The following is a 13,661-nucleotide window of genomic DNA, read 5'->3' as shown; positions in this document are numbered from 1 at the left end:
ACAATTTCCCGTATATATACGTTAAAACTATGTTGCGTTCATTCCGCATAGGTTCAGAAATAAGTACGTACTCTTTTTTACTATTAAAGCGCAATCCAGGCATTAATTATAACCAAACATAAGATCACTCGTTGTATAGCGCTATCTATCAGTAATGAAAAGTAAAATGCAATGAGGGTATTGATGAAAACATGGAAAAGTAGTCAGTCAACATAAAATTACCGAGAGATATTTGATCACGTAATGGGTTTTTCGTGTTACCTAGCAAATTAGAGATGTATAACGAATACTGGCGGACTCTTTCTCGACGTGTTAATATGTATTTCAAAGGCTTGAAATACAAGTTTTTCGTTTTCCTTCACGTTCTACAAGTGTGTGTGTGTGTGTGTGTGTGTGTGCGTGCGCGCGCGCGCGCGCGCGGTGCGGGGGGGTGTATATTGGTTTGTCCCTTTCAGTGGTTTCCGATCGTAGATGACTTTGTAGCTGTTGCCCACAAAGTATTCCTGGTGAGATTTTTACAGGATACTTTACCATTGCTCCTCTCCCCCTCCACCACACCCCAATTTTATACGGGCTCGGAACCGGCATAGGACGAAAAACCCGAGTTTCCGGGTGGGGGGAAAAAACGTATGAGACTCGCTAACTCACCTTTAGTTGAAAGAAACCAGATAAAGGTTCCTCACGTCACTGACGGGAATTGAACCCAGATCTTTCCGACCAAAGGGATTCGTCTATACCAGTGGTCGCCAAAGTGGTCGATATAACATTGTTATGGGTCGATAGAAAAATATAAGACATCATTGTATGGGTAATATTTAATTCGATTAACTTGGATTACCTCCATCATGAATGACAACGCAATTAAGAGTGAATCGTGGGAACAGTGACATGAATAGGACCTGTAAGATGGAGCAAGGTCATGAAAATAGTTACGGAGGCCAATCATGTAGGCCAAAATGACGTATTTACCAATAAACGGATGTCGGTGGTTCCCGCCAGGCGGCGTGGCGGGAGCGAGATTGCAACACGTGTGTGGTTGCTTATTTACTTACACATATTCGATCCCATTCTCATTTTTGCGCATCGACATACAAGTGAGCGTTAATGTTCTAAAATTCATCAACATACATATTATAATTCAATCGTTATTCATTCACGAATTAAACTTCTCTATGTTGAAGAGTTGAGCAGGGCTGGTAATTTTGTACATCCTATATATACCTATAGGAAGATTGTATTATTATTATTTTGTTATCTAAATTAAATTTTATATATTATTTATCCCTCCTATCAAATATGTAATGTTAAGAAGGACGTCAAAAACAAAAACGTATCGCTTTGACGTTAAGCCAATATAATAATATATACTATATTATACATACAAGAAACACTGTAACTATAAAATAAACAATCTAAAACTCAGATAAGCGTCTTTTTTGCTTGTCCTATTATAATTACGTAATAGTAAAATAGAGGGGGTCGATAAAAATCAAAAAACTCTTGAAGGGGTCGACGGTCAAAGAAGTTTGGCGATCCCTGGTCTATACTGACTGAACTACGCAGGCCCGGAGGGATATTTGCGATATAAAATTGCCAAGTTTGGAAAGAGCTGGCTTGATGATAATTCAGATTATATTCTTGCCGGTTTGCATGTTTATTCGGGATGAGAAAGCAGCGAAACAAATAACCCTATCTGCTATGAGATCTACTAATATAATACATCTTTTTTAGTTGGAACACCCTTATGAATACTATGGCAAGATTCGAATTAAGTTCTTGTCAACCAGGACACGTCTCTGCCACCATTCGTATTAGGTAGGTACGAGTTCGGTAGCTTACAAACCTTGACTATTAGCATGGAATAACTGGCACTGCACAAGTTAATTAACACGATCTCATTGACCTAATAACACTGTTTTCAAATTCAGTGATTCCCCTCGGCGGCCAGGAAGAAAACCAAGAATACCTGCAGTAGCTCACTGGAGATAATGTATATTTTATTTTAAAAAAAAAGACGTAAAATCGTCTGAAGATCTAAAAAATAAATTAATTCCTATAATGATTTTTCATTTCGAAAATCGAGAGGTAGCCGGATTCACCGCCAAGGCTGAGTGTCCCAAGCGTACTAGTTAAGAGGCTTTGTTAATTCTTCACCTTAAATGATATTTATTTGCATGTACTCCTTTGTATTATATGCTTGATTTTATTAAGAAATTAAAAAAACCCAGTTTCTTCCAAAAATAAATAAATTCCACTTGCCAAAGACCGGCAAACTCCAGAATCGGCTGGGGAGGGGAAAAAAAATTAGTCGCCGATTAGAATGACTATAAAATAATCTTTCTTCTGCAGCGGGCATAAGGAAAATTACCACGTGGCTAAGTTAAGGGAGCCTGCTAAGGTTCTTTCTTCAATAATCATGATTTTGCTCATTCCTGGACTTATTAACGAATAAACTTCTAAACATGAGCTATCGTAGTTATTTCTGATTTCTAACTTGATTTCGAAAGAGAACCAATGCATCTAAAACAGTCCTTGAGATCAACGGAACTTTTAATCAAAAGGCACTAACATGCAAATATACATAACTCTTCGAGGATGGCATCTTATAAGAAGTGCATGACAGACCGAGTTTTGCTTAGTCATCTATGTTGTATAAGATATCGATCGCTTTCAACCCCCCCCGAAGTTTCAAAGTAAATATTAGTTTGCTAGCTTGCAATAAAATATGATGCTTATAAAAAAATAAGGGTACATTATGCAAAAATATTTTATTCTTCCTTTGAGTACGCTTCAATACTGAGACGAAGCAAAACCCTAAGGTGCTTCCTTTAATATTTAATGTTTCACTGTTTATGGATAAGAATGAGTCAGCCATAAAGAAATAGCGACTCTCTTCTTCTTCCTTGGAATATTTTCCAAAGCAATATAGTAGAATTTCGCATAGATTACTTCCGACAGAAAAGTCTGATGCATTTTATCACCATTAAATAATACAGGGGGTTTCCGCGCAGAGGTAATGCACACAGAATTATTAATACAGACAGTTGGCGTTACGTTTTGACATCGGATTTTTCTTCAGAGGAAAAGAAATACTCCCAGTTACATAGAAAGCCAGTTGCTTTCCAGTGGCCCATGTTAAAAATCGGATGCGAATTTTTCTGGTTCTAATTTCATGAGACAGGAACTTCCAAAACATTCTTGGCATTATCCATTCAAGTAGTAAACGTGATATCTGATATTCCACATTCTTAGTCATCTGCCAAGATCGCACAGCCATTTTGTATTTAACGCAGTCAGTTGTGAATTTACATTTTAGTTCGTATTTCATTGAAAGATTTATTAAGTAAATATATACTGCAATCCCTTTTAAACCTGATTAGGGCGCGTGGATAGTTATGTTTCCAACTAAAAATCCGAGGGTTAGGAATAGGCTAACATGGGATTCGGGGTAGATAAATTCGTTCGCTTGGTATCAGAACACCACTTTGCTTACTGGAGGCTTGAAAAAGTATGTTTGGCTTAACTTCCAAAATGAGATATGAAAAAGCATGATAGGAATTTTTTTTTTTTTTTTTTTTTTTAGATTTTTACACGATTTTATGTTGATTTTGAAACTTATTTAAAGAAAGAATAAAATATACATTATCTAGCGAGCTACTGCAGGTATTCTTGGTTTTCTTCCCGGCCTCCGGAGAGAACCACTGAATTTGTAAACAGTGTTATTAAGTTCAATGAAATCGTCGCTCAAAAGCACTAATAAAAGAGGAATGTATTGATTTTATGAGATCGTGTTATTTAACTTGTGGAGTGTCAATTATTCCATGCTGAAGGACAAGCTTTGTAAGCTACCCAACTAGCATCTTCCTAATACAAGTGGTGGCGGATAGTTGACAAGACCTTCATTCGAATCTTGTCATAGTATCTAAAGAGTATTCACAAGGGCATTCCAACTAAAAAAAGGTATATTATGTTAGTAGATCTCACAGGATAGGGTTATTTGTTTCGCATTCTCCGATTTTTCATCCCGAATAACGTACAAACTGACAAGAATACAATCTGAATAATCATCAAGGCAGCTTTTTTCCAAACTCAGCAGCAAATTTTATATCGCAAATTCATTTAATGCTTTCCATGAACATATAAATATTTTGTACCTCCCCCCCCCCCTCATTTGTAGAAAGTAAAGTAAAACAATCTGATTAGCTATCCGGTCCACAGAGGCATTAAATGTAACATAGGTTCATAACCTTGGGGACATGAAGTTTACATAAAAAAAAATTGGGTCTGGTCTATAAGTTGGAATGATTTGGTCGTCATTATGGCAGACTGAACTAAGACTAGTGCCTGCGTAGCTGGGTGTGTTTCTACGAAGCCCCTTCAGTTACAAAGAACCAGGTTCGAATGCCGTCTAGGACGGGAGGAATTGTTCATGTTTTGAGAGATGAAAAATCCGAGTTTCCGGTAGAAACTCGGATTTTGTCCCTCAAAACATACAAACCAGCCTGTGAATACACAGATCTGTAGGCATAAGATACTATTGGACAAGGAAGGCATACGGAAAACTTCCTTCATATAGTAATTCCTAGTCAAGTAGCATTGCTACTCAACCAATAGGGTTGAGAAAAAATACGCGCAACTATAAGGCAAGTGTATAACATGTTTATTCCCTTGTGTCCTCTGGCTGGTTTGTCTGCGTTGTGAGTTAAAACCCTGCAGTCACCATCACCACTGTCTGAAAACTGGCTATCACCTTCAGATGGAAAATCCTTATAAAGATCCTTGCATCCTAGAAGGGATTCGAACCAAAGTCTTTCCAAACGAAGACAAACGTCACGAAGTCCTCATACTGTGGAAGCATCTTGTCTACAAGATAACTCCGAATCACAAACAGAGCTTAATAAGCTAAATTAATTTTAATCATAAAAATATTATACACCCATGTGTGCAATGTATGGGTAAAATTTGGGTCAACATCTCTCCAAAAGTAATTTTGGAGAGATACTGACAGAGAAATGAATATCAACTATCGTTCTCGACAAGTACATATAAACAGTTTACTTTGTACCTTCAACTATTCAAAAATAATATTAATAGATTTCTTTTCTCTCAATTCCTGCCCACAGACAACTAATGTGTTATTGGTTCCGAATCTTTTCTGGTAAGAGATTGATATAAGAAAAGAATAACAAAACTTGCTTTCTATGTTATTCTAAGTCAGTGGTTCTCAAACGTTTTGAAGTCGGGGCGCATTTAAAATACTACAAATAATTGTAGGCGCACTATATACAAATTTCTGAGAAATATGCTATAATATTTAAGTCAAATATTACGGAAAAAAAATAATGCGATAAAAAAATGAAACATACCTTAAGTTTATTCATTTTTGTGTTTATGAGAAACATGAGCCTGATGTGTCCTAGCGATTGCTTCAATGTTTGGGCATATATTTGAAAGGCAAACTCTCATTTCCTCGTCAATACATTGAAGAGTTCCTCTCTTTTTACACTTAATTGTGGTGAGGGTAGAAAATCATAATTCACATAAATATGATGTTGAAAATTGTAGTACAATGTTCAAAGCTTTTTTAGATATTGACACATATTCTTCTTTTATAGAAATCCAAAAGGCGTCAAGAGACAGTTCCTTATGTTTAATCATCAATCCACGATCAGTGGATATATATAGCTGCCAGTTCTTCTTCTTCTGTTAATGTTAAACCAAAATCACTCGAAGTTTCCATAAATAGGTTTCTAATCCAATTGTACTGTTCAGTGTTAAGTGATGGAAAATAAGAACTCAATTTTTCTTATAAACTTGTTAAATGTTCAACTATTATTGGAAGTGTTTCATTTATGCAAGTGTTACTTACCAATGGAAACATTTCCAAATTACCTTCAACAGCTTTTCTTTTCCAAATCAGTAATTTTCTCTGAAACACTTTCATTTTGTCAGTGGATGTGAGAATATTTTCTTCTTTCCCTTGCATGCTAGTATTCAAAATATTGAGCTGCTGAAATATATCGGCCAAATACTGTAACCTTGCAAACCAAAATTCGCACCGAAGGAGGTTACAAAAATGTAATTGTTTCATCTCTTCAAAAAAAAAAAAACGCAAGAAGTTCTTGTCGTAGCTCGTGTACACGGGTAAGTACTTTCCCCCTTGACAGCCACCTCACCTCAGTGTGTAAAAGCAGCCGTCTGTATTGTGAATCCATATCGATACAAAGCTTTTCGCATAAACGCGATTTGACAGGTCTTGTTTGAATCAAGTTTACCATTTGAACAACTTGATCTAAAACTTCTCCTAATTTTTCTCCCAATGTTTTTGCCATCAAGGCCTCCCTATGAAGAAAGCAGTGAGTTACGATAACATTCTCATTTTGTTTTTTTACAAAAGATGTAAGGCCCTTAACACAGCCTACCATGGAAGGGGCTCCATCTGTACAAATGCCTACACACGACTTCCATGTTAACTGCCATTTATCAAGATAGCTATTCAAAATGTTAAAAACGTCCTCACCTTTTGTAGACACACTTAATTCTTTGCAAAAAAGGAACTGATTTACTATTTGATCTTCATTAATAAAACGGACGAAAGCTAAGAGTTGCGCCTTGTTGGTAATGTCTGTTGACTCAACTTGCAATGCAAAATTTGAATACTGAAGTTTATTACTGCATGCATTTTTCTCGATATCAGAAGACATTTCTATAATACACCTGTGAACTGTATCGTTGGACATAGGAATCTTACTTATTTTCATTGCTGCTTCATTTCCTAGTATTGTCATGACCATTTTTTTGCATGCAGGCAAAATAAGTGACTCACCTAAAGTATGATCTTTCATATTTTTTGCTATCAGTTCTGAGACTTGATAAGAAGCGATTTGAGCTTTATCAGAAACAATCATTATACTTTTAAAAGAATTTGCCGCTTTTGTTTGCTGTTCAGACAATCTCTTGAAAAAACTTACAGATTTATCTTGTAAATTAGAGTGTATAGTTTTAAAATGTTTACTCAATTTACTAGGAAGCAATGATTCATTTGCCATTTTACATCCACATACTAAACATAGCTGCAAAGAATGATCTTCACTTCCGGTCCAAGTGAAACCAAAGCTTAAATAACTTTCATTATATTTGCGAGAGTAGGCCGCGATTTTGATTTCTTACTTGCACTTAACTTTTGCTCACTTCCAGAATCTGATTCTTCAATATCATTTTATTTGGGTGTATTTATCTGAAAATAAGTAAAATGCACACAACATCCACTTCCAACACTTTTAAAATAAGTAATATACACAACAAGAATAAACCATATTCTTGTTCTCTTTGCAAGAAAAACCGCTGCTAATTAACATAATAATGATGTGTTGACAAAAAGAGCGGTATATCCATAATGAAAAGGTATAATAGAGTAACTATATTTATTTTTATATCTGGACACACATTTCTCTGGAATACCACAGGGCGCAGCCTTTGAGAACCACTGTTCTAAGTTCACAATAACCGAAAATCTGTCACACTGACAAAGCTTGTAAAGTTATTCAACGTCGAGCAGTTCGCCAAGAGCAGTAGTTTAGCTCCAATACGGTTGTCACTGTGGTGCTCCGTAACTTAATCTTCCTCCACATTGATGGAGGTTCAGTTCGGCGAACGACGAGGTCTACTGTAACAGCAGCAGCATTTAAGTCTTGACGTGTTCCGACAGTGAAGTGTTCCGTAACCTGGAAGTACTCGCATTGCACTCCTAACAATCGAAAGAGGCGTTCTCCACGCAGGCTAATTGTTTACCTCCCAGAGAGGTACCCAAGATACGCGAGGAGCAATTATTTTGAGAGATATTGACCGAGACCGAAAGACGCGAAATTTCTTTCGGTCTTGTTCAGTATATCTGTAAGCGTATATAGATTCGAGCTTATTTTATAAACATTACCGAAAACAAATGGTTTAAAGAGTGGATAAATGAAGTAATGACTTAATAGAAATTAAACTACTGCAGAAAACAGAAGTGTCCACGATCCTTGCATCTTAGACATTTACAGTAAATTCAATCTAAAAATCTTTTTGGAAAACAGCGTTATACTGTAACTAAATATATTCGAGTTGAACTCTTCACATCGGATTATTCTGTATGGGTTTGTATATTGTAACACTATACATGGTTACGTCTCAGCAGTCGGTCACGCTATAAGGAGTCGCTAATAACCGACCTGAAAAAGAAGAGAAATTCCATCTGGGCAATGAAATCATTCCAATTATCATAACTGATTAAATGGACTCGCACACGACGAGTTTTAAATGTTTGCTGTGTAAGTCCTTTAATCCATTATAATAGTTGGAAGTAGCACTATTTTATATTTATACATAGCTTCATTTTTGCATCCTGTATGAATACATAATTCTTAATGCTGCAACAGAAAGAGGAGAAAAAATATATTTCCTGCAAGACGCCACGAAAAGAGAAACAACAATGAACCACGCGGACCAGAATTTTGTATTGCATACGAAATACATGAATAATACTGCGTTTTTTCGAAAGTATACACTTTATTTATTGTACTGAACTAGAAATAAGTTTGATAAGAATCTACGATCCACAACAAACACGAATAACAGGAAAGATAAGTTGAACTACACGTCAACTGATGGATTACCCAACTGATTATTTGCAAGTAAAAATGACATACATAGGATCGAAACATTCTTCTTTTTTTTTCTTTTCTTTTTTTTAAGATAATAAACTGCTCACAAATTATTTGTAAGTATTTTAACACTTCAGTGATTGAGTTGTATCCTCATGGCACGTTTCATTATGCTAAATGGAACATTTTATCGGTTCAATCTTTTTGGAATTTGTCATCAGCCCATATACCGAGCTAGTCGATCGCTGGTGCAAGAAGGCAGGGTGTTATTTCTGGAAAATTCGTATTTTTAAACCCAACTTAGAAAAGTCTACCGCAGAACTATTTCACACAATAATACCAATTAGGGTTAGGAACACAAAATGGCGACAGCTGGCTGCGTAATCTTGTCATCTGTAGTCTGAAAGCGTCGATAAGAGTGAATTCAATAATCGGTGATGATTAAGGGTAGAGATCGGCTCGATGCCAATCGATTTCCAAAAGTTAGGGCCTAAAAGAGTTCCGTTTATTCCCTTTGGGGAAGGAGGAGACTTTAACGCATTGATTTCACCATTTTCACCAGGGCATTCATAGCAGAATATCAGCACTGGTGAGTCAGCTAAATACCACTACAGAACTTCGCTTTGGATGAAGCCTGTCCAATTCGGTATCTAATAGGAACCAACAGTTTAAAATTACGTTCAGTATCGATATAACATTCAATAAAACGCATTAATAAAAACAATAAAAACAAACAAAAATGACTCGAGCCTAGTTCTATTTCAAGTATTCCAATATCAAAATAATTAATGGCCAGGGTACTTCGTAAACTCGCGATCATCTGAACCTTTCAATAAGCAAATACTATTGGCTGCATGTTGTAAACGTATTTCATTATACGTAACAAACGTATAATGAAATACGTTTGTTACAATTCGGGCATAAAAGGCTCCATTAAGATAATGCCAGGGAAAAGGAATTCACCTTACTTTAAAATCTTAAAGAAATCATCACCATGTGCGAAAAAAAAGAAAAAAAAGAAAGGTTTTATTATTTTATGAATGAGTAAGCTAGGCTTTATCTAACAGTTCTTAAGCTTAAGTTAGGGCTAAAGTTTAAGTTTATTCCTCACTTCTCTCATATCTATTCAACTTATCTGACAAGATGAAAAAAGCTGTTATAGTTATGAATGCATTAAATATTCATAATAACAACATAATGGCGCTCCTTGGTCATTATTTTGCTTTACGCTGCTTCCTTTAACAAGTCGGTACAGCTTCATGTTTCTCTACGTAATAAACAACTTTAATTTGAAAACAAAGACGATGCAACCTCATATTTAAGGCGCCCGCAGGTTCTGTATTTTAGCTCAGCTGAAAAATCCGTGTTATAACTTCCAAACGTTCTAAATTCAAATCCAATTTATCCCCAAATATTATTTTATAGGAACAGCAATTCTTTTCTGATCGAAAAATTTTAATGATATTTTATTTTTTTAAATCCCATCCAAGGAAGGTCATATAATTGCCTGAGTAGATTGAGAGCTAATATCAGAACCTTTCTCTAGAATCAAACAGGCCAGTAAATTTAGAACCACTAATAAAACTCTTCGTCTTTGTGTATATAAAGACGGAGAGTTTCTAGATGTCAAAAAATATCACAGCACTGTAAGGTAGAAGTAGCCATTTTTGCTCATTTCGCCATAGGGCTAATGGGAGCAATTGTTATAAATTTCTCCCATAAGCAATATCCCTATTTCCTCTACGTGTCATGACGCAGGTCTTTTAAGCTTACAATTATGCTAATACAAATGAACATAAAATCAACTCATCTGTCTCCACCGTTAGCATTTAATTTGACCTTTTTTGTAATACAATAACATCGCCCTTATAAAAGAATGACTTTCCAGACAAAAGCAAGAGCATGAGGAATGATCGTAGTCTCACACCCAGCGATGAAAATCACTGCCGGTGTGAGACACTAACATTCATGCCACTTGACCCCACAGTCTGTATGGTAGAGAGCGCAGACTAACAACAGTATTAAGGCTGCTGTTACTTATCTTTGTTTCTCTTTAAATGAAAAAGGCAGTTGTGTTCCATAGGGAATATGACACTTATCATAAATCCGCATACGGAGAGAACTGGTTTGAAGGTATATCTGAGTTGATTCAATCTCGGATAAGTGACTAACAGAATACTAACCTTCAGATCCCAACTATGAGTTGAGAACTAAGATGAGATGAAGAAAGGTGTATGAGAAATTGCAGATTAAGGGATTGCTCTCAAAGGTATTCTGGAGAAATGGTCGATAGCTAACTGGATAAAAAAACTAGAGTTTCAGTACTTTTGGAAAATATGGTGTATAATAAATGTCTTCATCACATTCATTTCAAATCATTTAACATTATCTAAATCGCTCACCATGCCGTACCAATTTATGAGTCATCCGTACGCGAATATTTTGTTGCTGGTTGCTTTCAGCAAGCAATATTCATTTACGCGATCAAATATCTCCATTCATATTCACTCAAAGAAATTTCTGTGATTTCATTTTTGGAAATATTGTACTATCTTGTAAAATTACTTTGTTGTCGATTTTAAATCAGGCGTCTAAAGGTATTTAAATCTTCCAAGAATATAAGTAGCTGCCGATGAACTTGATATTTTTTTATGAATTTTCTGAAATTACACTTATTATTGATTCGGTTTAGCTAGAAAGAGAAAACAAGTTACAAAGTCACTAAAAGTATAAAATAAGACCTCCCACTGATGATTGCATGCGATGCTAATATACACACTACGAGTTGTTTTGAACTTGCTAACAAATTATTCTCATGCGAATAACAAGAGAGAATCGTGTAAACAGTACAAATAATTTAGTAACGGAACAATGGTATTAAAATTTTAGATGGCAAATATAACGTTTGAAATGTCCAGTCAAGCTAACAGAATTGTTGAGTCCTTGAAGATCGCAAAATATGTCAAACTTTATACTAGTACTAATATCAGCCTAGGTTCGCATTGCGTCAGGAAGTTCTTCGTGGCTGATTTCCCACACGATTTAGTTCGTGCCTTAGGCATCACAGAAAATTCCTAGAGTCAGCCCTTAAAACGAGTTACTGGTTGTCATTTTACATATATGCACACGAATCACGTTCCCTTCGCGAGGTCGAAGCAGCTTGTAAATAAATATCTTCTCGAAGTATTTCGATACTAGTGGGAAGAAATAAACGATCGATTGTGTAATCGCTTGCATTCTATAATTACGGATGAAAGCTCCGGAGATAATGGGGGGAAAGGGTGAACATGATTGCACTGATCAATTGCGAAAATTCAAAACAGAAGCGATGTACAATGCCTCTGTTCAATTTTATTTTTTTTTTAACTTTCAGGAGAATACAGGCTCGCTTGGGAACACTGTTTTTTGGTGACTAGTAATTCTACATGAATACAGAATGAAACCCAAAAGACGAAAGTGAAGCACCAAATACAATTTCGTACCAGCCAATCAGCAGAATGCCACCTGAGAATACTTAATTTGGTTTTCAGAGTAAATGAATGAGGTTCACTTTCGGTAAAGAAAATAAAAATTGCCATCCACTGAAATCTTTTCCACTTATTCAGTGTGATTCGTCCATTATTTTCAAGTTATTCAGACAAGACTTTCTGCACTAATGCTCAGAAAGAGAGAGAGAGAACCTGATACGCTAGTTTATCAGATGTATTAACCTAATACATTAGAGAAACTAGGCTGATGAATGGACAGATGAAAAAAAAATCACGATACGATTACAAATATTACAAAATTCTTAAGCCATAAGTCAGTTGGAAAGCTAACAGGGTATACTTGTTAACAGAAGAACCGGTTAACAAAAGGTGGAGGTGTGTTAGAAGGATAGATACGCGAACGATTTGAGTAGGGTGTTGCTAATAGCACTTCGGTATTTCTTTCAGTCTAGTCAATGAAATTTAAGTCAATCTGAGTTGCGAATAATAATGTCTCCAAAGAAGACAACCTCGCCGTTGTGGCAGGTGGAAATGAATACGTCGGAATTGGATAAGGAAATTCTTCATTCAAAGAAGATCAAAAAGTTTATATTTGAATTTAAGAAACATCCTTTTGGTGGTTCTTAAATTCGACAGAAAAAAAAAAAAAATTGCCTGCTTTTCTAGTTTTAGTTGGCAAAAGCCCTGTTTGCTTAATGGAAAAGTTACGGATTCGATTCCGATGTAAGGTATGAGTGTTTGTAAACGCCTTTTCTTCACAAGCCTGTATAGCTCTTTGAATATAATTATAAGAGATTGTCATTTTAAAAAGAAAACTTCTAAAAATAACAGTTGTCTGAAGATGGATCTTCGCAACACTAGTTCAAAAGAATTGAATCCAAAACAACGGAATGAGTACTCAATTACTCATATTCCGTTTTCGCAACGAAAATTACACTTAATGGCGAGAAGCATTTCAAATATTACGGACAATAATTAGCGGAAGAATGAATGACATGTTACCTGCAGTAACTGATTCGCTGTCGTGTTGAGTACTGTCTGAGGCATCAATTTAGAGCATAGTATTCCTACGACTAGTTTAGGAAAGGGTTGATGATAAGTGACGTGTGCAGCTTTCCTGCATATACACTTCTGGGAATGCGCGTGCTCTAATCTAACGACGTTTCAGTAACGATAAGCCAGTATCACTAAAGTTGTTCGCATCGCAAATTCTAAATGGGCAATTCTCTCCAGATTACTGTACCGTCATTTAAAACAATGTATCCATATTTTACAATTATTACCTTTTCACTCTTTAAGGATTTAAACTTTGCACGGATATCATCATTAATAATAATGCGCTGCTTAGTAGAAATGAATGTCGCTTGTCGGCTTTGATTTCCAATAAAAATGCAGAATGGCACAATCGTAATTATAACTCGTAAACACATTATGCATTTCGTTACTGCTTGCCACAGGGGAGGCTCTTAACTATGTTGCGCGTCATTTATATTTGCTCCGTAACTCGAACATAGCTTAAATTTTGTTATAG

At 35.8% G+C, this 13,661-nt stretch overlaps 1 protein-coding gene across 1 annotated transcript in view; it reads right to left on the bottom strand.

Moving 5' to 3' along the window:
* The window catches only part of LOC150103499 (centromere protein T-like), a 40,168-nt gene extending 26,967 nt beyond the window's left edge, over positions 1–13,201 (bottom strand). The window contains exon 1 of the mRNA XM_090397526.1: positions 13,133–13,201. The gene's annotated coding sequence lies outside the window, so the exon portion shown is untranslated. The remainder of the gene's footprint in view (positions 1–13,132) is intronic.
* Between the last annotated feature and the right edge of the window lie 460 nt (positions 13,202–13,661).

The sequence above is a fragment of the Typopeltis vanoorti genome, chromosome 9 (genome assembly GCF_054136105.1).
Source record: "Typopeltis vanoorti isolate ZY-2024b chromosome 9, IOZ_Tvanoo_1.0, whole genome shotgun sequence".
Lineage (NCBI taxonomy): Eukaryota > Metazoa > Arthropoda > Arachnida > Uropygi > Thelyphonidae > Typopeltis > Typopeltis vanoorti.
Note: the sequence above shows the minus strand (reverse complement) of the source record. Positions and strands in the feature narration are given on the sequence as shown.